This window comes from Engystomops pustulosus, chromosome 3 (genome assembly GCF_040894005.1).
Source record: "Engystomops pustulosus chromosome 3, aEngPut4.maternal, whole genome shotgun sequence".
In the NCBI taxonomy this organism is placed as follows: Eukaryota; Metazoa; Chordata; class Amphibia; order Anura; family Leptodactylidae; genus Engystomops; species Engystomops pustulosus.
Window position 1 is genome coordinate 58,175,060 of NC_092413.1, and position 24,884 is coordinate 58,199,943.

Consider the following 24,884-nt stretch of genomic DNA (forward strand, 5'->3'; position numbering starts at 1 on the left):
CTATTTGGTAATCTCAAATGAGTGTGCAAGTTTTTGTTTCATATATGTATGCTTGGACAGATAGGTTAAGGCGAATGGGTCAGATTTCGGACATATCTAGAAATTATAGTGGTTCTCTATCCGGCTCTTTTCTACAAAGACAAAAAAATCACCAAAAAATAAACAAATTTGTAAACCTGAAAGATTTTGTACAACTTACATAAATGCATTATTCCAAACAACCACTATGTTGATCTCGTTGTCTAACAGGTTGTCGTTTGAACCAGGATGGCTGAGTGGTTAAGGCGTTGGACTTAAGATCCAATGGATATATATCCGCGTAGGTTCAAACCCCACTCCTGGTAAAAGTTTTAACCTTGGACGTCTGGCAAATTGGTCTAGATTGAGTAATTCATTAGTGACAATTAACATTTTGTTCTTGACCTTTATCCAAATCACCTGTTGATCAAAAGATGAGTCTCTGAGCACCATATTGTGATCAATGCATTTTATTCCTCACTATTCAGAGAAAACTGCTATTTCAGCAAAATTAAATAATATTGAAAATACAATTTATTAATATATTCAGGTGAATATTCTATCAGCATCTTTGTTCAAAGTTTCAAAACATATGCTATGAAAAAGACATGAGAAAATGTATAGGAGAAGTTTAACCTGACTCAGGTAGTCATAGAACAATTTGTCAAAAGATAGTGTTGAACAAAGTTGGACTGTAAAATCTGTCTTAGAAAATCCAATCTAGAAACGCCATTAGTTTTCAGACAGATGTAGTCTAAAATAGAGGTCAAACAGTGTCAGTAAAAGCAGTTTTCCCTATTTGGTAATCTCAAATGAGTGTGCAACTTTTTGTTTCATAGATGTATGCTTGGACAGATAGGTTAAGGTGAATGGGTGAGATTTCGGACATATCTAGAAATTATAGTGGTTCTCTATCCGGCTCTTTTCTACAAAGACAAAAAAATCACCAAAAAATAAACAAATTTGTAAACCTGAATGATTTTGTACAAGTTACATGAATGCATTATTCCAAACAACCACTATGTTGATCTCGTTGTCTAACATGTTGTCGTTCGAACCAGGATGGCCGAGTGGTTAAGGCGTTGGACTTAAGATCCAATGGATATATATCCGCGTGGGTTCGAACCCCACTCCTGGTAAAAGTTTTAACCTTGGACTTCTGGCAAATTGGTCTAGATTGGGTAATTCATTAGTGACAATAACCAATATCTTGACCTTTATCCAAATCACCTGTTGATCAAAAGATGAGTCTCTGAGCACCATATTGTGATCAATGCATTTTATTCCTCACTATTCAGAGAAAACTGCTATTTCAGCAAAATTAAATAATATTGAAAATACAATTTATTAATATATTCAGGTGAATATTCTATCAGCATCTTTGTTCAAAGTTTCAAAACATATGCTATGAAAAAGACATGAGAAAATGTATAGGAGAAGTTTAACCTGACTCAGGTAGTCATAGAACAATTTGTCAAAAGATAGTGTTGAACAAAGTTGGACTGTAAAATCTGTCTTAGAAAATCCAATCTAGAAACGCCATTAGTTTTCAGACAGATGTAGTCTAAAATAGAGGTCAAACAGTGTCAGTAAAAGCAGTTTTCCCTATTTGGTAATCTCAAATGAGTGTGCAACTTTTTGTTTCATAGATGTATGCTTGGACAGATAGGTTAAGGTGAATGGGTGAGATTTCGGACATATCTAGAAATTATAGTGGTTCTCTATCCGGCTCTTTTCTACAAAGACAAAAAAATCACCAAAAAATAAACAAATTTGTAAACCTGAATGATTTTGTACAAGTTACATGAATGCATTATTCCAAACAACCACTATGTTGATCTCGTTGTCTAACATGTTGTCGTTCGAACCAGGATGGCCGAGTGGTTAAGGCGTTGGACTTAAGATCCAATGGATATATATCCGCGTGGGTTCGAACCCCACTCCTGGTAAAAGTTTTAACCTTGGACTTCTGGCAAATTGGTCTAGATTGGGTAATTCATTAGTGACAATAACCAATATCTTGACCTTTATCCAAATCACCTGTTGATCAAAAGATGAGTCTCTGAGCACCATATTGTGATCAATGCATTTTATTCCTCACTATTCAGAGAAAACTGCTATTTCAGCAAAATTAAATAATATTGAAAATACAATTTATTAATATATTCAGGTGAATATTCTATCAGCATCTTTGTTCAAAGTTTCAAAACATATGCTATGAAAAAGACATGAGAAAATGTATAGGAGAAGTTTAACCTGACTCAGGTAGTCATAGAACAATTTGTCAAAAGATAGTGGTGAACAAAGTTGGATTGTAAAATCTGTCTTAGAAAATCCAATCTAGAAACGCCATTAGTTTTCAGACAGATGTAGTCTAAAATAGAGGTCAAACAGTGTTAGTAAAAGCAGTTTTCCCTATTTGGTAATCTCAAATGAGTGTGCAACTTTTTGTTTCATAGATGTATGCTTGGACAGATAGGTTAAGGCGAATGGGTGAGATTTCGGACATATCTAGAAATTATAGTGGTTCTCTATCCGGCTCTTTTCTACAAAGACAAAAAAATCACCAAAAAATAAACAAATTTGTAAACCTGAATAATTTTGTACAACTTACATGAATGCATTATTCCAAACAACCACTATGTTGATCTCGTTGTCTAACAGGTTGTCGTTCGAACCAGGATGGCCGAGTGGTTAAGGCGTTGGACTTAAGATCCAATGGATATATATCCGCGTGGGTTCGATCCCCACTCCTGGTAAAACTTTTAACCTTGGACTTCTGGCAAATTGGTCTAGATTGGGTAATTCATTAGTGACAATAACCAATATCTTGACCTTTATCCAAATCACCTGTTGATCAAAAGATGAGTCTCTGAGCACCATATTGTGATCAATGCATTTTATTCCTCACTATTCAGAGAAAACTGCTATTTCAGCAAAATTAAATAATATTGAAAATACAATTTATTAATATATTTAGGTGAATATTCTATCAGCATCTTTGTTCAAAGTTTCAAAACATATGCTATGAAAAAGACATGAGAAAATGTATAGGAGAAGTTTAACCTGACTCAGGTAGTCATAGAACAATTTGTCAAAAGATAGTGTTGAACAAAGTTGGACTGTAAAATCTATCTTAGAAAATCCAATCTAGAAATGCCATTAGTTTTCTGACAGATATAGTCTAAAAATGAGGTCAAACAGTGTCAGGAAAAGCAGTTTTTCCTATTTGGTAATCTCAAATGAGTGTGCAAGTTTTTGTTTCATATATGTATGCTTGGACAGATAGGTTAGGGCGAATGGGTCAGATTTCGGACATATCTAAAAAATTATAGTGGTTCTCTATCCGGCTCTTTTCTACAAAGACAAAAAAATCACCAAAAAATAAACAAATTTGTAAACCTGAAAGATTTTGTACAACTTACATAAATGCATTATTCCAAACAACCACTATGTTGATCTCGATGTCTAACAGGTTGTCGTTCGAACCAGGATGGCCGAGTGGTTAAGGCGTTGGACTTAAGATCCAATGGATATATATCCACGTGGGTTCGAACCCCACTCCTGGTAAAAGTTTTAACCTTGGACGTCTGGCAAATTGGTCTAGATTGAGTAATTCATTAGTGACAATTAACATTTTGTTCTTGACCTTTATCCAAATCACCTGTTGATCAAAAGATGAGTCTCTGAGCACCATATTGTGATCAATGCATTTTATTCCTCACTATTCAGAGAAAACTGCTATTTCAGCAAAATTAAATAATATTGAAAATACAATTTATTAATATATTCAGGTGAATATTCTATCAGCATCTTTGTTCAAAGTTTCAAAACATATGCTATGAAAAAGACATGAGAAAATGTATAGGAGAAGTTTAACCTGACTCAGGTAGTCATAGAACAATTTGTCAAAAGATAGTGGTGAACAAAGTTGGACTGTAAAATCTGTCTTAGAAAATCCAATCTAGAAACGCCATTAGTTTTCAGACAGATGTAGTCTAAAATAGAGGTCAAACAGTGTCAGTAAAAGCAGTTTTCCCTATTTGGTAATCTCAAATGAGTGTGCAACTTTTTGTTTCATAGATGTATGCTTGGACAGATAGGTTAAGGCGAATGGGTGAGATTTCGGACATATCAAGAAATTATAGTGGTTCTCTATCCGGCTCTTTTCTACAAAGACAAAAAAATCACCAAAAAATAAACAAATTTGTAAACCTGAATGATTTTGTACAACTTACATAAATGCATTATTCCAAACAACCACTATGTTGATCTCGGAGTCTAACGAGTTGTCGTTTGAACTAGGATGGCCGAGTGGTTAAGGCGTTGGACTTAAGATCCAATGGGTATATATCCGCGTGGGTTCGAACCCTACTCCTGGTAAAAGTTTTAACCTTGGACTTCTGGCAAATTGGTCTAGATTGGGTAATTCATTAGTGACAATAACCAATATCTTGACCTTTATCCAAATCACCTGTTGATCAAAAGATGAGTCTCTGAGCACCATATTGTGATCAATGCATTTTATTCCTCACTATTCAGAGAAAACTGCTATTTCAGCAAAATTAAATAATATTGAAAATACAATTTATTAATATATTCAGGTGAATATTCTATCAGCATCTTTGTTCAAAGTTTCAAAACATATGCTATGAAAAAGACATGAGAAAATGTATAGGAGAAGTTTAACCTGACTCAGGTAGTCATAGAACAATTTGTCAAAAGATAGTGGTGAACAAAGTTGGATTGTAAAATCTGTCTTAGAAAATCCAATCTAGAAACACCATTAGTTTTCAGACAGATGTAGTCTAAAATAGAGGTCAAACAGTGTCAGTAAAAGCAGTTTTCCCTATTTGGTAATCTCAAATGAGTGCGCAACTTTTTGTTTCATAGATGTATGCTTGGACAGATAGGTTAAGGTGAATGGGTGAGATTTCGGACATATCTAGAAATTATAGTGGTTCTCTATCCGGCTCTTTTCTACAAAGACAAAAAAATCACCAAAAAATAAACAAATTTGTAAACCTGAATGATTTTGTAGAACTTACATGAATGCATTATTCCAAACAACCACTATGTTGATCGCGGAGTCTAACGAGTTGTCGTTTGAACCAGGATGGCCGAGTGGTTAAGGCGTTGGACTTAAGATCCAATGGGTATATATCCGCGTGGGTTCGAACCCCACTCCTGGTAAAACTTTTAACCTTGGACTTCTGGCAAATTGGTCTAGATTGGGTAATTCATTAGTGACAATAACCAATATCTTGACCTTTATCCAAATCACCTGTTGATCAAAAGATGAGTCTCTGAGCACCATATTGTGATCAATGCATTTTATTCCTCACTATTCAGAGAAAACTGCTATTTCAGCAAAATTAAATAATATTGAAAATACAATTTATTAATATATTCAGGTGAATATTCTATCAGCATCTTTGTTCAAAGTTTCAAAACATATGCTATGAAAAAGACATGAGAAAATGTATAGGAGAAGTTTAACCTGACTCAGGTAGTCATAGAACAATTTGTCAAAAGATAGTGGTGAACAAAGTTGGATTGTAAAATCTGTCTTAGAAAATCCAATCTAGAAACGCCATTAGTTTTCAGACAGATGTAGTCTAAAATAGAGGTCAAACAGTGTCAGTAAAAGCAGTTTTCCCTATTTGGTAATCTCAAATGAGTGTGCAACTTTTTGTTTCATAGATGTATGCTTGGACAGATAGGTTAAGGCGAATGGGTGAGATTTCGGACATATCTAGAAATTATAGTGGTTCTCTATCCGGCTCTTTTCTACAAAGACAAAAAAATCACCAAAAAATAAACAAATTTGTAAACCTGAATAATTTTGTACAACTTACATGAATGCATTATTCCAAACAACCACTATGTTGATCTCGTTGTCTAACAGGTTGTCGTTCGAACCAGGATGGCCGAGTGGTTAAGGCGTTGGACTTAAGATCCAATGGATATATATCCGCGTGGGTTCGAACCCCACTCCTGGTAAAAGTTTTAACCTTGGACTTCTGGCAAATTGGTCTAGATTGGGTAATTCATTAGTGACAATAACCAATATCTTGACCTTTATCCAAATCACCTGTTGATCAAAAGATGAGTCTCTGAGCACAATATTGTGATCAATGCATTTTATTCCTCACTATTCAGAGAAAACTGCTATTTCAGCAAAATTAAATAATATTGAAAATACAATTTATTAATATATTCAGGTGAATATTCTATCAGCATCTTTGTTCAAAGTTTCAAAACATATGCTATGAAAAAGACATGAGAAAATGTATAGGAGAAGTTTAACCTGACTCAGGTAGTCATAGAACAATTTGTCAAAAGATAGTGGTGAACAAAGTTGGACTGTAAAATCTGTCTTAGAAAATCCAATCTAGAAACGCCATTAGTTTTCAGACAGATGTAGTCTAAAATAGAGGTCAAACAGTGTCAGTAAAAGCAGTTTTCCCTATTTGGTAATCTCAAATGAGTGTGCAACTTTTTGTTTCATAGATGTATGCTTGGACAGATAGGTTAAGGCGAATGGGTGAGATTTCGGACATATCTAGAAATTATAGTGGTTCTCTATCCGGCTCTTTTCTACAAAGACAAAAAAATCACCAAAAAATAAACAAATTTGTAAACCTGAATGATTTTGTACAACTTACATAAATGCATTATTCCAAACAACCACTATGTTGATCTCGGAGTCTAACGAGTTGTCGTTTGAACTAGGATGGCCGAGTGGTTAAGGCGTTGGACTTAAGATCCAATGGGTATATATCCGCGTGGGTTCGAACCCTACTCCTGGTAAAAGTTTTAACCTTGGACTTCTGGCAAATTGGTCTAGATTGGGTAATTCATTAGTGACAATAACCAATATCTTGACCTTTATCCAAATCACCTGTTGATCAAAAGATGAGTCTCTGAGCACCATATTGTGATCAATGCATTTTATTCCTCACTATTCAGAGAAAACTGCTATTTCAGCAAAATTAAATAATATTGAAAATACAATTTATTAATATATTCAGGTGAATATTCTATCAGCATCTTTGTTCAAAGTTTCAAAACATATGCTATGAAAAAGACATGAGAAAATGTATAGGAGAAGTTTAACCTGACTCAGGTAGTCATAGAACAATTTGTCAAAAGATAGTGGTGAACAAAGTTGGATTGTAAAATCTGTCTTAGAAAATCCAATCTAGAAACACCATTAGTTTTCAGACAGATGTAGTCTAAAATAGAGGTCAAACAGTGTCAGTAAAAGCAGTTTTCCCTATTTGGTAATCTCAAATGAGTGCGCAACTTTTTGTTTCATAGATGTATGCTTGGACAGATAGGTTAAGGTGAATGGGTGAGATTTCGGACATATCTAGAAATTATAGTGGTTCTCTATCCGGCTCTTTTCTACAAAGACAAAAAAATCACCAAAAAATAAACAAATTTGTAAACCTGAATGATTTTGTAGAACTTACATGAATGCATTATTCCAAACAACCACTATGTTGATCTCGGAGTCTAACGAGTTGTCGTTTGAACCAGGATGGCCGAGTGGTTAAGGCGTTGGACTTAAGATCCAATGGGTATATATCCGCGTGGGTTCGAACCCCACTCCTGGTAAAACTTTTAACCTTGGACTTCTGGCAAATTGGTCTAGATTGGGTAATTCATTAGTGACAATAACCAATATCTTGACCTTTATCCAAATCACCTGTTGATCAAAAGATGAGTCTCTGAGCACCATATTGTGATCAATGCATTTTATTCCTCACTATTCAGAGAAAACTGCTATTTCAGCAAAATTAAATAATATTGAAAATACAATTTATTAATATATTCAGGTGAATATTCTATCAGCATCTTTGTTCAAAGTTTCAAAACATATGCTATGAAAAAGACATGAGAAAATGTATAGGAGAAGTTTAACCTGACTCAGGTAGTCATAGAACAATTTGTCAAAAGATAGTGGTGAACAAAGTTGGATTGTAAAATCTGTCTTAGAAAATCCAATCTAGAAACGCCATTAGTTTTCAGACAGATGTAGTCTAAAATAGAGGTCAAACAGTGTCAGTAAAAGCAGTTTTCCATATTTGGTAATCTCAAATGAGTGTGCAACTTTTTGTTTCATAGATGTATGCTTGGACAGATAGGTTAAGGCGAATGGGTGAGATTTCGGACATATCTAGAAATTATAGTGGTTCTCTATCCGGCTCTTTTCTACAAAGACAAAAAAATCACCAAAAAATAAACAAATTTGTAAACCTGAATAATTTTGTACAACTTACATGAATGCATTATTCCAAACAACCACTATGTTGATCTCGTTGTCTAACAGGTTGTCGTTCGAACCAGGATGGCCGAGTGGTTAAGGCGTTGGACTTAAGATCCAATGGATATATATCCGCGTGGGTTCGAACCCCACTCCTGGTAAAAGTTTTAACCTTGGACTTCTGGCAAATTGGTCTAGATTGGATAATTCATTAGTGACAATAACCAATATCTTGACCTTTATCCAAATCACCTGTTGATCAAAAGATGAGTCTCTGAGCACCATATTGTGATCAATGCATTTTATTCCTCACTATTCAGAGAAAACTGCTATTTCAGCAAAATTAAATAATATTGAAAATACAATTTATTAATATATTTAGGTGAATATTCTATCAGCATCTTTGTTCAAAGTTTCAAAACATATGCTATGAAAAAGACATGAGAAAATGTATAGGAGAAGTTTAACCTGACTCAGGTAGTCATAGAACAATTTGTCAAAAGATAGTGTTGAACAAAGTTGGACTGTAAAATCTGTCTTAGAAAATCCAATCTAGAAACGCCATTAGTTTTCAGACAGATGTAGTCTAAAAAAAAGAGGTCAAACAGTGTCAGTAAAAGCAGTTTTCCCTATTTGGTAATCTCAAATGAGTGTGCAACTTTTTGTTTCATAGATGTATGCTTGGACAGATAGGTTAAGGCGAATGGGTGAGATTTCGGACATATCTAGAAATTATAGTGGTTCTCTATCCGGCTTTTTTCTACAAAGACAAAAAAATCACCAAAAAATAAACAAATTTGTAAACCTGAAAGATTTTGTACAACTTACATAAATGCATTATTCCAAACAACCACTATGTTGATCTCGTTGTCTAACAGGTTGTCGTTCGAACCAGGATGGCCGAGTGGTTAAGGCGTTGGACTTAAGATCCAATGGATATATATCCGCGTGGGTTCGAACCCCACTCCTGGTAAAAGTTTTAACCTTGGACGTCTGGCAAATTGGTCTAGATTGAGTAATTCATTAGTGACAATTAACATTTTGTTCTTGACCTTTATCCAAATCACCTGTTGATCAAAAGATGAGTCTCTGAGCACCATATTGTGATCAATGCATTTTATTCTACACTATTCAGAGAAAACTGCTATTTCAGCAAAATTAAATAATATTGAAAATACAATTTATTAATATATTCAGGTGAATATTCTATCAGCATCTTTGTTCAAAGTTTCAAAACATATGCTATGAAAAAGACATGAGAAAATGTATAGGAGAAGTTTAACCTGACTCAGGTAGTCATAGAACAATTTGTCAAAAGATAGTGGTGAACAAGTTGGACTGTAAAATCTGTCTTAGAAAATCCAATCTAGAAACGCCATTAGTTTTCAGACAGATGTAGTCTAAAAAAGAGGTCAAACAGTGTCAGTAAAAGCAGTTTTCCCTATTTGGTAATCTCAAATGAGTATGCAACTTTTTGTTTCATAGATGTATGCTTGGACAGATAGGTTAAGGCGAATGGGTGAGATTTCGGACATATCTAGAAATTATAGTGGTTCTCTATCCGGCTCTTTTCTACAAAGACAAAAAAATCACCAAAAAATAAACAAATTTGTAAACCTGAATGATTTTGTACAACTTACATGAATGCATTATTCCAAACAACCACTATGTTGATCTCCCAGTCTAACGAGTTGTCGTTCGAACCAGGATGGCCGAGTGGTTAAGGCGTTGGACTTAAGATCCAATGGGTATATATCCGTGTGGGTTCGAACCCCACTCGTGGTAAAACTTTTAACCTTGGACTTCTGGCAAATTGGTCTAGATTGGGTAATTCATTAGTGACAATAACCAATATCTTGACCTTTATCCAAATCACCTGTTGATCAAAAGATGAGTCTCTGAGCACCATATTGTGATCAATGCATTTTATTCCTCACTATTCAGAGAAAACTGCTATTTCAGCAAAATTAAATAATATTGAAAATACAATTTATTAATATATTCAGGTGAATATTCTATCAGCATCTTTGTTCAAAGTTTCAAAACATATGCTATGAAAAAGACATGAGAAAATGTATAGGAGAAGTTTAACCTGACTCAGGTAGTCATAGAACAATTTGTCAAAAGATAGTGTTGAACAAAGTTGGACTGTAAAATCTATCTTAGAAAATCCAATCTAGAAATGCCATTAGTTTTCTGACAGATATAGTTTAAAAATGAGGTCAAACAGTGTCAGGAAAAGCAGTTTTTCCTATTTGGTAATCTCAAATGAGTGTGCAAGTTTTTGTTTCATATATGTATGCTTGGACAGATAGGTTAAGGCGAATGGGTGAGATTTCGGACATATCTAGAAATTATAGTGGTTCTCTATCCGGCTCTTTTCTACAAAGACAAAAAAATCACCAAAAAATAAACAAATTTGTAAACCTGAAAGATTTTGTACAACTTACATAAATGCATTATTCCAAACAACCACTATGTTGATCTCGTTGTCTAACAGGTTGTCGTTCGAACCAGGATGGCCGAGTGGTTAAGGCGTTGGTCTTAAGATCCAATGGATATATATCCGCGTGGGTTCGAACCCCACTCCTGGTAAAAGTTTTAACCTTGGACGTCTGGAAAATTGGTCTAGATTGAGTAATTCATTAGTGACAATTAACATTTTGTTCTTGACCTTTATCCAAATCACCTGTTGATCAAAAGATGAGTCTCTGAGCACCATATTGTGATCAATTCATTTTATTCCTCACTATTCAGAGAAAACTGCTATTTCAGCAAAATTAAATAATATTGAAAATACAATTTATTAATATATTCAGGTGAATATTCTATCAGCATCTTTGTTCAAAGTTTCAAAACATATGCTATGAAAAAGACATGAGAAAATGTATAGGAGAAGTTTAACCTGACTCAGGTAGTCATAGAACAATTTGTCAAAAGATAGTGTTGAACAAAGTTGGACTGTAAAATCTGTCTTAGAAAATCCAATCTAGAAACGCCATTAGTTTTCAGACAGATGTAGTCTAAAAAAAGAGGTCAAACAGTGTCAGTAAAAGCAGTTTTCCCTATTTGGTAGTCTCAAATGAGTGTGCAACTTTTTGTTTCATAGATGTATGCTTGGAAAGATAGGTTAAGGCGAATGGGTGAGATTTCGGACATATCTAGAAATTATAGTGGTTCTCTATCCGGCTCTTTTCTACAAAGACAAAAAAATCACCAAAAAATAAACAAATTTGTAAACCTGAAAGATTTTGTACAACTTACATAAATGCATTATTCCAAACAACCACTATGTTGATCTCGTTGTCTAACAAGTTGTCGTTCGAACCAGGATGGCCGAGTGGTTAAGGCGTTGGACTTAAGATCCAATGGATATATATCCGCGTGGGTTCGAACCCCACTCCTGGTAAAAGTTTTAACCTTGGACGTCTGGCAAATTGGTCTAGATTGAGTAATTCATTAGTGACAATTACCATTTTGTTCTTGACCTTTATCCAAATCACCTGTTGATCAAAAGATGAGTCTCTGAGCACCATATTGTGATCAATGCATTTTATTCCTCACTATTCAGAGAAAACTGCTATTTCAGCAAAATTAAATAATATTGAAAATACAATTTATTAATATATTTAGGTGAATATTCTATCAGCATCTTTGTTCAAAGTTTCAAAACATATGCTATGAAAAAGACATGAGAAAATGTATAGGAGAAGTTTAACCTGACTCAGGTAGTCATAGAACAATTTGTCAAAAGATAGTGTTGAACAAAGTTGGACTGTAAAATCTGTCTTAGAAAATCCAATCTAGAAACGCCATTAGTTTTCAGACAGATGTAGTCTAAAAAAAAGAGGTCAAACAGTGTCAGTAAAAGCAGTTTTCCCTATTTGGTAATCTCAAATGAGTGTGCAACTTTTTGTTTCATAGATGTATGCTTGGACAGATAGGTTAAGGCGAATGGGTGAGATTTCGGACATATCTAGAAATTATAGTGGTTCTCTATCCGGCTTTTTTCTACAAAGACAAAAAAATCACCAAAAAATAAACAAATTTGTAAACCTGAAAGATTTTGTACAACTTACATAAATGCATTATTCCAAACAACCACTATGTTGATCTCGTTGTCTAACAGGTTGTCGTTCGAACCAGGATGGCCGAGTGGTTAAGGCGTTGGACTTAAGATCCAATGGATATATATCCGCGTGGGTTCGAACCCCACTCCTGGTAAAAGTTTTAACCTTGGACGTCTGGCAAATTGGTCTAGATTGAGTAATTCATTAGTGACAATTAACATTTTGTTCTTGACCTTTATCCAAATCACCTGTTGATCAAAAGATGAGTCTCTGAGCACCATATTGTGATCAATGCATTTTATTCTACACTATTCAGAGAAAACTGCTATTTCAGCAAAATTAAATAATATTGAAAATACAATTTATTAATATATTCAGGTGAATATTCTATCAGCATCTTTGTTCAAAGTTTCAAAACATATGCTATGAAAAAGACATGAGAAAATGTATAGGAGAAGTTTAACCTGACTCAGGTAGTCATAGAACAATTTGTCAAAAGATAGTGGTGAACAAGTTGGACTGTAAAATCTGTCTTAGAAAATCCAATCTAGAAACGCCATTAGTTTTCAGACAGATGTAGTCTAAAAAAGAGGTCAAACAGTGTCAGTAAAAGCAGTTTTCCCTATTTGGTAATCTCAAATGAGTATGCAACTTTTTGTTTCATAGATGTATGCTTGGACAGATAGGTTAAGGCGAATGGGTGAGATTTCGGACATATCTAGAAATTATAGTGGTTCTCTATCCGGCTCTTTTCTACAAAGACAAAAAAATCACCAAAAAATAAACAAATTTGTAAACCTGAATGATTTTGTACAACTTACATGAATGCATTATTCCAAACAACCACTATGTTGATCTCCCAGTCTAACGAGTTGTCGTTCGAACCAGGATGGCCGAGTGGTTAAGGCGTTGGACTTAAGATCCAATGGGTATATATCCGTGTGGGTTCGAACCCCACTCGTGGTAAAACTTTTAACCTTGGACTTCTGGCAAATTGGTCTAGATTGGGTAATTCATTAGTGACAATAACCAATATCTTGACCTTTATCCAAATCACCTGTTGATCAAAAGATGAGTCTCTGAGCACCATATTGTGATCAATTCATTTTATTCCTCACTATTCAGAGAAAACTGCTATTTCAGCAAAATTAAATAATATTGAAAATACAATTTATTAATATATTCAGGTGAATATTCTATCAGCATCTGTGTTCAAAGTTTCAAAACATATGCTATGAAAAAGACATGAGAAAATGTATAGGAGAAGTTTAACCTGACTCAGGTAGTCATAGAACAATTTGTCAAAAGATAGTGTTGAACAAAGTTGGACTGTAAAATCTATCTTAGAAAATCCAATCTAGAAATGCCATTAGTTTTCTGACAGATATAGTTTAAAAATGAGGTCAAACAGTGTCAGGAAAAGCAGTTTTTCCTATTTGGTAATCTCAAATGAGTGTGCAAGTTTTTGTTTCATATATGTATGCTTGGACAGATAGGTTAAGGCGAATGGGTGAGATTTCGGACATATCTAGAAATTATAGTGGTTCTCTATCCGGCTCTTTTCTACAAAGACAAAAAAATCACCAAAAAATAAACAAATTTGTAAACCTGAAAGATTTTGTACAACTTACATAAATGCATTATTCCTAACAACCACTATGTTGATCTCGTTGTCTAACAGGTTGTCGTTCGAACCAGGATGGCCGAGTGGTTAAGGCGTTGGTCTTAAGATCCAATGGATATATATCCGCGTGGGTTCGAACCCCACTCCTGGTAAAAGTTTTAACCTTGGACGTCTGGAAAATTGGTCTAGATTGAGTAATTCATTAGTGACAATTAACATTTTGTTCTTGACCTTTATCCAAATCACCTGTTGATCAAAAGATGAGTCTCTGAGCACCATATTGTGATCAATTCATTTTATTCCTCACTATTCAGAGAAAACTGCTATTTCAGCAAAATTAAATAATATTGAAAATACAATTTATTAATATATTCAGGTGAATATTCTATCAGCATCTTTGTTCAAAGTTTCAAAACATATGCTATGAAAAAGACATGAGAAAATGTATAGGAGAAGTTTAACCTGACTCAGGTAGTCATAGAACAATTTGTCAAAAGATAGTGTTGAACAAAGTTGGACTGTAAAATCTGTCTTAGAAAATCCAATCTAGAAACGCCATTAGTTTTCAGACAGATGTAGTCTAAAAAAAGAGGTCAAACAGTGTCAGTAAAAGCAGTTTTCCCTATTTGGTAGTCTCAAATGAGTGTGCAACTTTTTGTTTCATAGATGTATGCTTGGAAAGATAGGTTAAGGCGAATGGGTGAGATTTCGGACATATCTAGAAATTATAGTGGTTCTCTATCCGGCTCTTTTCTACAAAGACAAAAAAATCACCAAAAAATAAACAAATTTGTAAACCTGAAAGATTTTGTACAACTTACATAAATGCATTATTCCAAACAACCACTATGTTGATCTCGTTGTCTAACAAGTTGTCGTTCGAACCAGGATGGCCGAGTGGTTAAGGCGTTGGACTTAAGATCCAATGGATATATATCCGCGTGGGTTCGAACCCCACTCCTGGTAAAAGTTTTAACCTTGGACGTCTGGCAAATTGGTCTAGATTGAGTAATTCATTAGTGACAATTACCATTTTGTTCTTGACCTTTATCCAAATCACCTGTTGATCAAAAGATGAGTCTCTGAGCACCATATTGTGATCAATGCATTTTATTCTTCACTATTCAGAGAAAACTGCTATTTCAGCAAAATTAAATAATATTGAAAATACAATTTATTAATATATTCAGGTGAATATTCTATCAGCATCTTTGTTCAAAGTTTCAAAACATATGCTATGAAAAAGACATGAGAAAATGTATAGGAGAAGTTTAACCTGACTCAGGTAGTCATAGAACAATTTGTCAAAAGATAGTGGTGAACAAGATGGACTGTAAAATCTGTCTTAGAAAATCCAATCTAGAAACGCCATTAGTTTTCAGACAGATGTAGTCTAAAAAAGAGGTCAAACAGTGTCAGTAAAAGCAGTTTTCCCTATTTGGTAATCTCAAATGAGTGTGCAACTTTTTGTTTCATAGATGTATGCTTGGACAGATAGGTTAAGGCGAATGGGTGAGATTTCGGACATATCTAGAAATTATAGTGGTTCTCTATCCGGCTCTTTTCTACAAAGACAAAAAAATCACCAAAAAATAAACAAATTTGTAAACCTGAATGATTTTGTACAACTTACATAAATGCATTATTCCAAACAACCACTATGTTGATCTCGTTGTCCAACAGGTTGTCGTTGGAACCAGGATGGCCGAGTGGTTAAGGTGTTGGACTTAAGATCCAATGGATATATATCAGCGTGGGTTCGAACCCCACTCCTGGTAAAACTTTTAACCTTGGACTTCTGGCAAATTGGTCTAGATTGGGTAATTCATTAGTGACAATAACCAATATCTTGACCTTTATCCAAATCACCTGTTGATCAAAAGATGAGTCTCTGAGCACCATATTGTGATCAATGCATTTTATTCCTCACTATTCAGAGAAAACTGCTATTTCAGCAAAATTAAATAATATTGAAAATACAATTTATTAATATATTTAGGTGAATATTCTATCAGCATCTTTGTTCAAAGTTTCAAAACATATGCTATGAAAAAGACATGAGAAAATGTATAGGAGAAGTTTAACCTGACTCAGGTAGTCATAGAACAATTTGTCAAAAGATAGTGTTGAACAAAGTTGGACTGTAAAATCTATCTTAGAAAATCCAATCTAGAAATGCCATTAGTTTTCTGACAAATATAGTCTAAAAATGAGGTCAAACAGTGTCAGGAAAAGCAGTTTTTCCTATTTGGTAATCTCAAATGAGTGTGCAAGTTTTTGTTTCATATATGTATGCTTGGACAGATAGGTTAAGGCGAATGGGTGAGATTTCGGACATATCTAGAAATTATAGTGGTTCTCTATCCGGCTCTTTTCTACAAAGACAAAAAAATCACCAAAAAATAAACAAATTTGTAAACCTGAAAGATTTTGTACAACTTACATAAATGCATTATTCCAAACAACCACTATGTTAATCTCGTTGTCTTACAGGTTGTCGTTCGAACTAGGATGGCCGAGTGGTTAAGGCGTTGGACTTAAGATCCAATGGATGTATATCCGCGTGGGTTCGAACCCCACTCCTGATAAAAGTTTTAACCTTGGACGTCTGGCAAATTGGTCTAGATTGAGTAATTCATTAGTGACAATTAACATTTTGTTCTTGACCTTTATCCAAATCACCTGTTGATCAAAAGATGAGTCTCTGAGCACCATATTGTGATCAATGCATTTTATTCCTCACTATTCAGAGAAAACTGCTATTTCAGCAAAATTAAATAATATTGAAAATACAATTTATTAATATATTCAGGTGAATATTCTATCAGCATCTTTGTTCAAAGTTTCAAAACATATGCTATGAAAAAGACATGAGAAAATGTATAGGAGAAGTTTAACCTGACTCAGGTAGTCATAGAACAATTTGTCAAAAGATAGTGTTGAACAAAGTTGGACTGTAAAATCTATCTTAGAAAATCCAATCTAGAAATGCCATTAGTTTTCTGACAGATATAGTCTAAAAATGAGGTCAAACAGTGTCAGGAAAAGCAGTTTTTCCTATTTGGTAATCTCAAATGAGTGTGCAAGTTTTTGTTTCATATATGTATGCTTGGACAGATAGGTTAAGGCGAATGGGTGAGATTTCGGACATATCTAGAAATTATAGTGGTTCTCTATCCGCCTCTTTTCTACAAAGACAAAAAAATCACCAAAAAATAAACAAATTTGTAAACCTGAAAGATTTTATACAACTTAGATAAATGCATTATTCCAAACAACCACTATGTTAATCTCGTTGTCTAACAGGTTGTCGTTCGAACCAGGATGGCCGAGTGGTTAAGGCGTTGGACTTAAGATCCAATGGATGTAAATCCGCGTGGGTTCGAACCCCACTCCTGGTAATAGTTTTAACCTTGGACGTCTGGCAAATTGGTCTAGATTGAGTAATTCATTAGTGACAATTAACATTTTGTTCTTGACTAGAGATGAGCGAACATACTCGTCCGAGCTTGATGCTCGTTCGAGCATTAGCGTACTCGAAACTGCTCGTTGCTCGGACGAATACTTCGCCCGCTCGAGAAAATGGCATCTCCCGCCGTTTTGCTCTTTGGCGGCCAGAAACAGAGCCAATCACAAGCCAGGAGACTCTGCACTCCACCCAGCATGACGTGGTACCCTTACACGTCGATAGCAGTGGTTGGCTGGCCAGATCAGGTGACCCTGGAATAGACTAGCCCCTGCCTGCGCTGCTCGGATCATTCTGTGTCTGGATGCCGCTTGGGAGAGAGCTGCTGCTGGTCAGGGAAAGCGTTAGGCTGTTCTATTAGAATAGTGTTAGGCAGGAGTGATTCTACAAGAACCCAACAGCCCTTCTTAGGGCTACAATAACGTTATAAATTTTTTTTTTTTATTTGCAGCTAGTACCATATTGTGAGGAATTTGCAGGGGGACTTGCTACCGTTGTGTTTAGCTCTTAGTGACACACATATCCACCTCAAACACCAAAGTGGGACAATTTATTAGGGGTTTGATTTCAATTAGGCACAGTCTGCCAGTTTCTTTTTATTTTACGTTTATTTTTTCATAACTCAGCGTCATCTCATCTGGCATAGCAGTGTGCTTTCATACTTGGCTAGAAAATAGCCATAGGAGAATCCAAATGGCTTACTTAGGCCTACAATAGCGTTATATATTTTATTTCTGGTTGATCTGCTGGTGGCTGTCCTTGCTGTAGTGCATCTACTACCATATTGTGAGGAATTTGTAGTGAGACTTACGACCGTTGTGTTTAGCGCTTAGTGACGCACATATCCATCGCAAAGACCGAAGTGGGACAATTTATTAGGGGTTTGATTTCAATTAGGCACAGTCTGCCAGTTACTTTTTATTTTACGTTTATTTTTTTATAACTCAGCGTCATCTCATCTGGCATAGCAGTGTGCTTTCATACTTGGCTAGAAAATAGCCTTAGGAGAATCCAAACGGCTTACTTAGGCCTACAATAGCGTTATATATTTTATTTCTGGTTGATCTGGTGGTGGCTGTCCTTGCTGTAGTGCATCTACTACCATATTGTGAGGAATTTGTAGTGAGACTTGCGACCGTTGTGTTTAGCGCTTAGTGACGCACATATCCATCGCAAAGACCGAAGTGGGACAATTTATTAGGGGTTTGATTTCAATTAGGCACAGTCTGCCATTTACTTTTTATTTTACGTTTATTTTTTCATAACTCAGCGTCATCTCATCTGGCATAGCAGTGTGCTTTCATACTTGGCTAGAAAATAGCCATAGGAGAATCCAAACGGCTTACTTAGGCCTACAATAGCGTTATATATTTTATTTCTGGTTGATCTGCTGGTGGCTGGCCTTGCTGTAGTGCATCTACTACCATATTGTGAGGAATTTGTAGTGAGACTTGCGACGGTTGTGTTTAGCGCTTAGTGACGCACATATCCATCGCAAAGACCGAAGTGGGACAATTTATTAGGGGTTGGATTTCAATTAGGCACAGTCTGCCATTTACTTTTTATTTTACGTTTATTTTTTCATAACTCAGCGTCATCTCATCTGGCATAGCAGTGTGCTTTCATACTTGGCTAGAAAATAGCCATAGGAGAATCCAAACAGCTTACTTAGGCCTACAATAGCGTTATAAATTTTATTTCTGGTTGATCTGCTGGTGGCTGTCCTTGCTGTAGTGCATCTACTACCATATTGTGAGGAATTTGTAGTGAGACTTGCGACTGTTGTGTTTAGCGCTTAGTGACGCACATATCCATCGCAAAGACCGAAGTGGGACAATTTATTAGGGGTTTGATTTCAATTAGGCACAGTCTGCCATTTACTTTTTATTTTACGCTTATTTTTTTATAACTCAGCGTCATCTCATCTGGCATAGCAGTGTGCTTTCATACTTGGTTAGAAAATAGCCTTAGGAGAATCCAAACGGCTTACTTAGGCCTACAATAGCGTTATATATTTTATTTCTGGTTGATCTGGTGGTGGCTGTCCTTGCTGTAGTGCATCTACTACCATATTGTGAGGAATTTGTAGTGAGACTTGCGACCGTTGTGTTTAGCGCTTAGTGACGCACATATCCATCGCAAATACCGAAGTGGGACAATTTATTTGGGGTTTGATTTCAATTAGGCACAGTCTGCCAGTTACTTTTTATTTTACGTTTATTTTTTCATAACTCAGCGTCATCTCATCTGGCATAGCAGTGTGCTTTCATACTTGGCTAGAAAATAGCCATAGGAGAATCCAAACGGCTTACTTAGGCCTACAATAGCGTTATATATTTTATTTCTGGTTGATCTGCTGGTGGCTGGCCTTGCTGTAGTGCATCTACTACCATATTGTGAGGAATTTGTAGTGAGACTTGCGACCGTTGTGTTTAGCGCTTAGTGACGCACATATCCATCGCAAAGACCGAAGTGGGACAATTTATTAGGGGTTGGATTTCAATTAGGCACAGTCTGCCATTTTCTTTTTATTTTACGTTTATTTTTTCATAACTCAGCGTCATCTCATCTGGCATAGCAGTGTGCTTTCATACTTGGCTAGAAAATAGCCATAGGAGAATCCAAACGGCTTACTTAGGCCTACAATAGCGTTATATATTTTATTTCTGGTTGATCTGCTGGTGGCTGTCCTTGCTGTAGTGCATCTACTACCATATTGTGAGGAATTTGTAGTGAGACTTGCGACCGTTGTGTTTAGCGCTTAGTGACGCACATATCCATCGCAAAGACCGAAGCGGGACAATTTATTAGGGGTTTGATTTCAATTAGGCACAGTCTGCCATTTACTTTTTATTTTACGTTTATTTTTTTATAACTCAGCGTCATCTCATCTGGCATAGCAGTGTGCTTTCATACTTGGCTAGAAAATAGCCATAGGAGAATCCAAACGGCTTACTTAGGCCTACAATAGCGTTATATATTTTATTTCTGGTTGATCTGCTGGTGGCTGTCCTTGCTGTAGTGCATCTACTACCATATTGTGAGGAATTTGTAGTGAGACTTGCGACCGTTGTGTTTAGCGCTTAGTGACGCACATATCCATCGCAAAGACCGAAGTGGGACAATTTATTAGGGGTTTGATTTCAATTAGGCACAGTCTGCCATTTACTTTTTATTTTACGTTTATTTTTTCATAACTCAGCGTCATCTCATCTGGCATAGCAGTGTGCTTTCATACTTGGCTAGAAAATAGCCATAGGAGAATCCAAACGGCTTACTTAGGCCTACAATAGCGTTATATATTTTATTTCTGGTTGATCTGCTGGTGGCTGGCCTTGCTGTAGTGCATCTACTACCATATTGTGAGGAATTTGTAGTGAGACTTGCGACCGTTGTGTTTAGCGCTTAGTGACGCACATATCCATCGCAAAGACCGAAGTGGGACAATTTATTAGGGGTTTGATTTCAATTAGGCACTGTCTGCCATTTACTTTTTATTTTACGTTTATTTTTTCATAACTCAGCGTCATCTCATCTGGCATAGCAGTGTGCTTTCATACTTGGCTAGAAAATAGCCATAGGAAAATCCAAACGGCTTACTTAGGCCTACAATAGCGTTATATATTTTATTTCTGGTTGATCTGCTGGTGGCTGGCCTTGCTGTAGTGCATCTACTACCATATTGTGAGGAATTTGTAGTGAGACTTGCGACCGTTGTGTTTAGCGCTTAGTGACGCACATATCCATCGCAAAGACCGAAGTGGGACAATTTATTAGGGGTTGGATTTCAATTAGGCACAGTCTGCCATTTACTTTTTATTTTACGTTTATTTTTTCATAACTCAGCGTCATCTCATCTGGCATAGCAGTGTGCTTTCATACTTGGCTAGAAAATAGCCATAGGAGAATCCAAACGGCTTACTTAGGCCTACAATAGCGTTATATATTTTATTTCTGGTTGATCTGCTGGTGGCTGGCCTTGCTGTAGTGCATCTACTACCATATTGTGAGGAATTTGTAGTGAGACTTGCGACCGTTGTGTTTAGCGCTTAGTGACGCACATATCCATCGCAAAGACCGAAGTGGGAAAATTTATTAGGGGTTGGATTTCAATTAGGCACAGTCTGGCAAATTCTTTTTATTTTACGTTTATTTTTTCATAACTCAGCGTCATCTCATCAGTGTGCTTTCATACTTGGCTAGAAAATAGCCAAAGGAGAATCCAAACGGCTTACTTACGCCTACAATAGCGTTATATATATTTTATTTCTGGTTGATCTGCTGGTGGCTGTCCTTGCTGCAGTGCATATACTAGCCAATTGTCAGGAATTTGGAGTGAGACTTGCGACCGCTGTGTTTAGCGCTTAGTGACGCACATATCCATCGCAAAGACCGAAGTGGGAAAATTTATTAGGGGTTGGATTTCAATTAGGCACAGTCTGGCAGTTTCTTTTTATTTTACGTTTATTTTTTCATAACTCAGCGTCATCTCATCAGTGTGCTTTCATACTTGGCTAGAAAATAGCCAAAGGAGAATCCAAACGGCTTACTTACGCCTACAATAGCGTTATATATATTTTATTTCTGGTTGATCTGCTGGTGGCTGTCCTTGCTGCAGTGCATATACTAGCCAATTGTCAGGAATTTGGAGTGAGACTTGCGACCGCTGTGTTTAGCGCTTAGTGACGCACATATCCATCGCAAAGACCGAAGTGGGAAAATTTATTAGGGGTTGGATTTCAATTAGGCACAGTCTGGCAGTTTCTTTTTATTTTACGTTTATTTTTTCATAACTCAGCGCCATCTCATCAGTGTGCTTTCATACTTGGCTAGAAAATAGCCATAGCAATAGGATAGCATTGTTTGGTTTTAAAAACTAAAAAACACAAAAAAAAACTAAAAAACACAAAAAAACACAAAAAAAAGTTTAAAAAAATTAAAGTTATAACTTTCATTTTCAAAATGTTTAACCCGAGGGCTAGGGGTAGAGGACGAGGGCGGGGACGTGGGCGTCCAACTACTGCAGGAGTCAGAGGCCGTGGTCCTGGGCGGGGTGAGACACCACCTGCTTATGAGGGAGCAGGGGAACGCCGCAGAGCTACACTCCCTAGGTTCATGTCTGAAGTTACTGGGACTCGTGGTAGAGCACTGTTGAGGCCAGAACAGTGCGAACAGGTGATGTCGTGGATTGCCGACAATGCTTCGAGCAATTTGTCCACCAGTCAGTCTTCCACGCAGTCCACCCATGTCACCGAAATCGGCACTCCTCCAGCTCCTGCACCTCAGCCTCCTCCCCCCCAGTCTGCCCCCTCCCAGGAAAATTTGGCATTTGAACCGGCATACTCTGAGGAACTGTTTTCTGGACCCTTCCCACAGTCACAAACCACTTGTCCGGTTGCTGCTGAGCAATTTTCCGATGCCCAGGTTTTCCACCAGTCGCAGTCTGTGGGTGATGATGACCTTCTTGACGTAGTGGAAGAAGTGTGTAAAGAGGTGTCCGACAATGAGGAGACACGGTTGTCAGACAGTGGTGAAGTTGTTGTCAGGGCAGGAAGTCCGAGGGGGGAGCAGACTGAGGGATCGGAGGATGATGAGGTGACAGACCCAAGCTGGGTTGAGAGGCCGGGTGAACACAGTGCTTCTGAGACGGAGGAGAGTCCTCGACCAGAACAGGTTGGAAGAGGCAGTGGTGGGGCCAGACGGAGAGGCAGGGCCAGAGCTGGTGCATCAGCGCCAAATGTGTCACGTAGTGAAGCTCCCGTGGCGAGGGCTCCCGCGGCGAGGGCTAGATTTTCAGAAGTCTGGAGGTTCTTTAAGGAAACACCGGATGACCGACTGACTGTGGTGTGCAACCTTTGCCAAACCAGGATCAGCAGGGGTTCCACCACTACTAGCTTAACTACCACCAGTATGCGCAGGCATATGAATGCTAAACACCCCACTCAGTGGCACCAAGCCCGTTCCCCTCCGTCCGTGCACACCACTGCTCCTTCCCCTGTGTCAGCTGATAGTCAGCCCCCTGCCCAGGACCCTGGCACAAAAACCCCATCGTCGCCTCCACGATCCTCCACAGCATCCACCAGTGTTCAGCTCTCCATACCCCAGACGCTGGAGCGGAAACGGAAATATAGTGCAACCCACCCGCACGCCCAAGCCCTTAATGTCCACATCTCCAGATTGCTTAGCCTGGAGATGCTGCCCTATAGGCTAGTAGAGACCGAGGCCTTTCGCAACCTCATGGCGGCGGCCGCCCCTCTGTATTCGGTCCCCAGCCGCCACTACTTTTCCCGATGTGCCGTCCCATCCCTGCACCAGCACGTGTCAGACAACATCATCCGTGCCCTGACCAACGCCGTTTCTGACAAGGTCCACCTGACCACGGACACGTGGACGAGTGCTGCCGGGCAGGGCCACTTTATATCGCTGACGGCACATTGGGTTAACTTGGTGGAGGCTGGGACCGAGTCTGACCCTGCGGCTGGTCATATACTGCCGACGCCGAGGATTGCGGGGCCTACCTCGGTCCAGGTCTTTCAGGCCTACTATGCCTCCTCCTCCTCCCACCCCTCCTCCACCTCCTCCTCCGAACTACCATCCGTGGGCATGGCGCCATCAGTCGCTAGCTCTAGGCACAGCAGCAGTGCCGTCGCTAAGCGATAGCAGGCGGTGCTCAATCTGCTGAGCCTAGGCGATAAAAGGCACACCGCCCAAGAACTATTACAGGGCATCACGGCGCAGACTGATCTGTGGCTGGCACCGCTGAACCTGAAGCCAGGCATGGTTGTGTGTGACAACGGCCGTAACCTGGTGGCGGCTCTGCAACTCGGCAGACTGACACATGTGCCATGCCTGGCCCATGTGTTAAATCTGATAGTTCAGCGTTTCCTCAAGACATACCCCAATCTGTCTGATTTGCTCACGAAGGTGTGCCGCATCTGTGCGCATTTCAGGAAGTCCAGCACAGATGCTGCCACTCTCAGGGCAGCGCAGCGCCGCCTCCAACTGCCCGCTCACCGACTGTTGTGCGACGTGCCCATGAGGTGGAATTCAACATTAACCATGTTATCCAGAGTTTACCAGCAGCGCAGATCGATTGTAGACTGCCAGATGTCAACTTCCACCAGAACTGGTAGTCAGGTCAGTCAGCTTCCTCAAGTCTACAATGAGGAGTGGACGTGGATGTCTGATATCTGTCAGGTGCTGAGTAACTTCGAGGAGTCAACACAGATGGTCAGTGGCAATGCCGCCATCATCAGCCTCACCATCCCGCTGCTTGGCCTGTTGAAAAACTCTCTGATCAGCATGAAGTCGGAAGCTTTGCGCTCGTCACAAGAGACGGGGGAAGAAGATTCCCTTGTTGATAGCCAAAGCACCCTCAGGTCTGTTTCTCAGCGCATATCGGAGGAGGTGGAGGAGGATGAGGAGGAAGAGGAG

The 24,884-nt window shown here is 37.9% G+C and overlaps 22 non-coding genes across 22 annotated transcripts; all 22 read left to right on the forward strand.

Moving 5' to 3' along the window:
• The first annotated feature begins 261 nt into the window (after positions 1 to 261).
• TRNAL-UAA (transfer RNA leucine (anticodon UAA)) lies at positions 262 to 344 on the forward strand. Its single transcript has one exon. It is a non-coding gene; the product is annotated as a tRNA-Leu (tRNA).
• Positions 345 to 1,074: 730 nt separating this feature from the next.
• TRNAL-UAA (transfer RNA leucine (anticodon UAA)) lies at positions 1,075 to 1,157 on the forward strand. Its single transcript has one exon. It is a non-coding gene; the product is annotated as a tRNA-Leu (tRNA).
• A 727-nt stretch (positions 1,158 to 1,884) lies between these two features.
• Positions 1,885 to 1,967, forward strand: TRNAL-UAA (transfer RNA leucine (anticodon UAA)). The gene has a single exon. It is a non-coding gene; the product is annotated as a tRNA-Leu (tRNA).
• A 727-nt stretch (positions 1,968 to 2,694) lies between these two features.
• On the forward strand, positions 2,695 to 2,777 carry TRNAL-UAA (transfer RNA leucine (anticodon UAA)). The gene has a single exon. It is a non-coding gene; the product is annotated as a tRNA-Leu (tRNA).
• Positions 2,778 to 3,505: 728 nt separating this feature from the next.
• On the forward strand, positions 3,506 to 3,588 carry TRNAL-UAA (transfer RNA leucine (anticodon UAA)). Its single transcript has one exon. It is a non-coding gene; the product is annotated as a tRNA-Leu (tRNA).
• Positions 3,589 to 4,318: 730 nt separating this feature from the next.
• TRNAL-UAA (transfer RNA leucine (anticodon UAA)) lies at positions 4,319 to 4,401 on the forward strand. The gene has a single exon. It is a non-coding gene; the product is annotated as a tRNA-Leu (tRNA).
• Positions 4,402 to 5,128: 727 nt separating this feature from the next.
• Positions 5,129 to 5,211, forward strand: TRNAL-UAA (transfer RNA leucine (anticodon UAA)). The gene has a single exon. It is a non-coding gene; the product is annotated as a tRNA-Leu (tRNA).
• A 727-nt stretch (positions 5,212 to 5,938) lies between these two features.
• On the forward strand, positions 5,939 to 6,021 carry TRNAL-UAA (transfer RNA leucine (anticodon UAA)). Its single transcript has one exon. It is a non-coding gene; the product is annotated as a tRNA-Leu (tRNA).
• A 727-nt stretch (positions 6,022 to 6,748) lies between these two features.
• On the forward strand, positions 6,749 to 6,831 carry TRNAL-UAA (transfer RNA leucine (anticodon UAA)). Its single transcript has one exon. It is a non-coding gene; the product is annotated as a tRNA-Leu (tRNA).
• A 727-nt stretch (positions 6,832 to 7,558) lies between these two features.
• TRNAL-UAA (transfer RNA leucine (anticodon UAA)) lies at positions 7,559 to 7,641 on the forward strand. Its single transcript has one exon. It is a non-coding gene; the product is annotated as a tRNA-Leu (tRNA).
• A 727-nt stretch (positions 7,642 to 8,368) lies between these two features.
• Positions 8,369 to 8,451, forward strand: TRNAL-UAA (transfer RNA leucine (anticodon UAA)). The gene has a single exon. It is a non-coding gene; the product is annotated as a tRNA-Leu (tRNA).
• A 729-nt stretch (positions 8,452 to 9,180) lies between these two features.
• Positions 9,181 to 9,263, forward strand: TRNAL-UAA (transfer RNA leucine (anticodon UAA)). The gene has a single exon. It is a non-coding gene; the product is annotated as a tRNA-Leu (tRNA).
• A 729-nt stretch (positions 9,264 to 9,992) lies between these two features.
• On the forward strand, positions 9,993 to 10,075 carry TRNAL-UAA (transfer RNA leucine (anticodon UAA)). The gene has a single exon. It is a non-coding gene; the product is annotated as a tRNA-Leu (tRNA).
• Positions 10,076 to 10,802: 727 nt separating this feature from the next.
• Positions 10,803 to 10,885, forward strand: TRNAL-UAA (transfer RNA leucine (anticodon UAA)). The gene has a single exon. It is a non-coding gene; the product is annotated as a tRNA-Leu (tRNA).
• A 731-nt stretch (positions 10,886 to 11,616) lies between these two features.
• TRNAL-UAA (transfer RNA leucine (anticodon UAA)) lies at positions 11,617 to 11,699 on the forward strand. The gene has a single exon. It is a non-coding gene; the product is annotated as a tRNA-Leu (tRNA).
• Positions 11,700 to 12,431: 732 nt separating this feature from the next.
• Positions 12,432 to 12,514, forward strand: TRNAL-UAA (transfer RNA leucine (anticodon UAA)). The gene has a single exon. It is a non-coding gene; the product is annotated as a tRNA-Leu (tRNA).
• Positions 12,515 to 13,243: 729 nt separating this feature from the next.
• Positions 13,244 to 13,326, forward strand: TRNAL-UAA (transfer RNA leucine (anticodon UAA)). The gene has a single exon. It is a non-coding gene; the product is annotated as a tRNA-Leu (tRNA).
• A 727-nt stretch (positions 13,327 to 14,053) lies between these two features.
• On the forward strand, positions 14,054 to 14,136 carry TRNAL-UAA (transfer RNA leucine (anticodon UAA)). Its single transcript has one exon. It is a non-coding gene; the product is annotated as a tRNA-Leu (tRNA).
• Positions 14,137 to 14,867: 731 nt separating this feature from the next.
• On the forward strand, positions 14,868 to 14,950 carry TRNAL-UAA (transfer RNA leucine (anticodon UAA)). The gene has a single exon. It is a non-coding gene; the product is annotated as a tRNA-Leu (tRNA).
• Positions 14,951 to 15,679: 729 nt separating this feature from the next.
• Positions 15,680 to 15,762, forward strand: TRNAL-UAA (transfer RNA leucine (anticodon UAA)). The gene has a single exon. It is a non-coding gene; the product is annotated as a tRNA-Leu (tRNA).
• A 727-nt stretch (positions 15,763 to 16,489) lies between these two features.
• On the forward strand, positions 16,490 to 16,572 carry TRNAL-UAA (transfer RNA leucine (anticodon UAA)). Its single transcript has one exon. It is a non-coding gene; the product is annotated as a tRNA-Leu (tRNA).
• A 730-nt stretch (positions 16,573 to 17,302) lies between these two features.
• Positions 17,303 to 17,385, forward strand: TRNAL-UAA (transfer RNA leucine (anticodon UAA)). The gene has a single exon. It is a non-coding gene; the product is annotated as a tRNA-Leu (tRNA).
• The last annotated feature ends 7,499 nt before the right edge of the window (positions 17,386 to 24,884 follow it).